The sequence below is a fragment of the Lissotriton vulgaris genome, unplaced genomic scaffold (genome assembly GCF_964263255.1).
Source record: "Lissotriton vulgaris unplaced genomic scaffold, aLisVul1.2 SCAFFOLD_5429, whole genome shotgun sequence".
NCBI lineage: Eukaryota > Metazoa > Chordata > Amphibia > Caudata > Salamandridae > Lissotriton > Lissotriton vulgaris.
The window spans coordinates 99,145-103,277 of NW_028255318.1; positions in this window are offsets into that span (position 1 = coordinate 99,145).

Here is a 4,133-nt window from a genome sequence, read left to right on the forward strand (position 1 = left end):
TCTTGCAGACAGTGAGAGCACTGTTGAGGCTCGACCTAAAAACCTGACAGGTATCAAGACACCGCTGTGCCTTTCTCAAGGCCGGGTCACCCCCTTGCTCCCCACGCCTACTGATCGCCAGCCTCCTTGCCTCCTTGCCAGCCTCCTTGACGCCGTCGCCCCCCCAGCCCCCGAGCGGCCCAGCCACTGCTGAGCCGGCCGCTCGCCACTTTTCCCGCCGCTAGCCCCCTGTGGCCCCACCCACCACCGGCCCATTAGCCCAGACGCCAGCCCAGCCCAGCTGACCCGCCCTCCTGACGCCCTCTTAAGGGGATAGCCTGGTTGACCGTGGGAGTGACCGCTGTGCCTTTCTCAAGGCCGGGTTACCCCCTTGCTCCCCACGCCTGCTGATAGCCAGCCTCCTTGCCAGCCTCCTTGACGCTGTCACCCCCCCAGCCCCTCGAGCGGCCCAGCCACTGCTGAGCCGGCCGCTCGCCACTTTTCCCGCCGCTAGCCCCCTGTGACCCCGCCCACCACCGGCCCATTGGCCCAGACGCCAGCCCAGCCTAGCTGACCCGCCCTCCCGTCCCCCTCTTATTTCGCCCCCCCAGCGACCGCGCAGCAGACGCGCGCAGCGGGAGCACCGATTGAGCGCCGAAGGTGCGCCAAAGGTAAGCCCGTCTGCGCCCGTCCGCGCCTGGACCGCGCCCAGTGCCAGGACCCCTGGCCACCGCAGAAACCAGCCCATCCGCCGGACCTACAACGCCACCGAACTCCACGCACTCAACGCCGGAAGAATCCCAGGGTGCTACCGAGCCACCCCGAGACGCACCCACGGACCCTTCTGCTGCAACTCCTGCAGGTTCACCTGCATCCAGACCTCCACTACACCAGAACCGACCAAGACCAAGACGAGCAACAGCCACAGCCACCTGAAATGCATCCTGATCAACACCCGCTCCGTCCACAGACACACCGTCGAGCTCTGGAACCTGCTCGACACCACTGCACCAGACGTCGCCTTCCTCACGGAAACCTGGATGAACGCCTCTTCAGCGCCCAACATCGCCATCGCCATCCAAGACGGCTACAAGATCATCCGAAGGGACCGCATCAACAACACAGGAGGAGGCATCGCCATCATCCACAGGAACACCATCCGCATCTCGACCAACACCGACGACACCCTCGCACCCGCTGAGCACCTTCACTTCCAGGTCCACATCAACCCCAAGACCACCCTCAGAGGCACCCTCATCTACAGACCCCCGGGACCACGCACACAATTCAGCGAAGACATCGCCGACTTCATCAGCCCGCATGCCCTCTGCTCTGCTGACTACATCCTCCTCGGGGACCTCAACTTCCACCTGGAGAACAACAACGACCGCAACACCACCACCCTGCTGGACAACCTTGCAAACCTGGGACTCAAGCAGCTGGTCACCACCCCCACCCACTACGCCGGACACACACTCGACCCCGTCTTCTCATCCAACAAGGACATCACCTTCAGCCACGCCACCGGACTCCACTGGACGGATCACAGCTGCGTCCACTTCAGCTTCAGAAGATCCACGATCCACCACCACCAGCAACAGGTTGCACGCAGAAGCTGGAACAAGATCACAGCCGACCAACTCACGACCTCCCTGAGCATGAACCCTCCCACCAGCACACCGAACCCAAGCCAGGCGGCCACCAACCTCACCAAGTGGATCAGCGACTGCGCTGACGACCTCGCCCCCCTGAGGACCCCGCCTAGCAGACCCGGCAGCAAGAAAGCCCCATGGTTCACCGACGAACTTAAGAACTCCAAGAAGAACTGCCGAGCCCTCGAGAGAACCTGGAGCAGAGACCTAACTCCGGACAACATGGCTGCCGTCAAGCTCGCCACCCGAAAGCACCAACAACTCATCCACGCCACCAAGAAAACTGCATTCAAGGAACGACTGGACAACAACGCACACAACAGCAAGGAACTCTTCAACATCGTCAAAGAGCTCTCCAACCCCAACGCCGGAAACAACAACATCACCCCTTCGCAAGACCTCTGCAACTCCCTCGCCTCCTACTTCCACAACAAGATCGCGGACATACACAACAGCTTCAGCACTCAACCGACGCACGCCACGACCGAACCCCCGCCCCCCACCACCACACTCCGCGCCTGGACCCCGATCAGCACCGTAGACATCGTCCGCACGATGAAATCCATCCACTCCGGATCTCCGACCGACCCCTGCCCTCACCACGTCTTCAACAAGGCCGACGCTGTCATCGCACCCCACCTGCGGGACATCATGAACACCTCCTTCGACACCGCTATCTTCCCGGAGAGCTGGAAGCACGCCGAACTCAGCGCCCTACTCAAGAAGCCATCAGCCGACCCCACCGACCTCAAGAACTACCGCCCCATCTCGCTGCTCCCGTTTCCTGCAAAAGTCATCGAGAAGACCGTCAACAAGCAGCTGGCTGCCTTCCTCGAGACGAACGGATCCCTCTACCCCTCGCAGTCTGGCTTCCGGGCAAACCACAGCACCGAGACCGCCCTGATCGCAGCCACCGATGACATTCGTGCCCTACTCGACAACGGAGAAACAGCGGCCCTCATCCTCCTAGACCACTCCGCGGCCTTCGACACGGTCTGCCACCGTACCCTAGTACAGCGCCTCAGCAACGTCGGAGTCCAGGCGAAGGCAATGGAGTGGATCATCTCCCTTCTCGCAGGGAGAACACAGAGAGTCTGCCTCCCTCCGTTCAGATCGGAAGCCACCGAAGTCATCTGCGGCGTCCCTCAAGGCTCCTCGCTCAGTCCAACCCTCTTCAACGTCTACATGGGCCCCCTCGCAGACATCGCACGCCAGCACAATCTCAACATCATCTCCTACGCCGACGACACCCAGCTGATCCTCTCCCTCACCAACGACCCCGCCACCGCCAGAGACAACCTACACGAAGGGATGAAAGAGGTAGCCGAATGGATGAAGAACGGCCGCCTGAAACTGAACTCGGACAAGACGGAAGTCCTCATCCTGGGATCCACACCCTCCGCCTGGGACGACTCCTGGTGGCCCCCCGCCCTGGGCAGCGCACCCCAACCTACAGACCACGCACGCAACCTGGGCTTCATCCTGGACTCCTCCCTCTCCATGACCAGACAAGTCAACGCCGTCTCCTCGTCGTGCTTCAACATCCTGCGCCTGCTACGCAAGATCTTCCGGTGGATCCCCACCGAGACCAGGAAGACGGTCACCCAGGCCCTCGTCACCAGCCGTCTGGACTACGGCAACTCCCTCTACGCCGGAACCACCGCCAAGCTCCAGAAGAGACTTCAGCGGATCCAGAACGCCTCAGCACGTCTCATCCTGGACATCCCCCGGCGCAGCCACATCTCCGGACACCTGAGAGACCTGCACTGGCTCCCGGTCAACAAGAGAATCACCTTCCGACTCCTCACCCACGCACACAAATCCCTACACAACGAAGGCCCGGGATACCTCAACAGCCGCCTCAACTTCTAGGCTTCCAAACGCCAGCTTCGATCGACCGGCCACGCCCTCGCCACCGTCCCCCGCATCCGAAGAGCCACCACAGGAGGACGGTCCTTCTCCTACCTCGCCGCCAAGACATGGAACTCCCTCCCGACCCACCTCCGCCGGACCCAGGACCACCTCGCCTTCAGGAAGCAACTCAAGACCTGGCTGTTCGAGCAGTAGCGGACCCCCCCTCCCTAGCGCCTTGAGACCCTTTGGGTGTGTAGTGCGCTATATAAATGCTGTGATTGATTGATTGAAGACACTGATACACATTACTCTCGTTCCTTTCAGGGTTCATTAAAAAACTCAGAGAGGGAGGGATGGTCAGAACACAGAAAAGAAGAGTGAATAAAGTCAAGAGACACGCTTCACAGTTCAGACTTTGATATCAAAAAAGAAGATAAACCAAAATCAAAACCTCAATTTTAAAAGAAGATAGTAACATTACTTAAAATAGGAAATGCCAAGGATACTGAGGACTGAGCATCTGAATGGGAAATGGGCTCCGACGATGCTACACAGCGCAGCAGAAGTAACAATAGCTCACCAGTACCTGATGGAATTTCTGATGACAGCTGTGTTGAAAGAGGATATCACTGTGGAATTATCTGATAC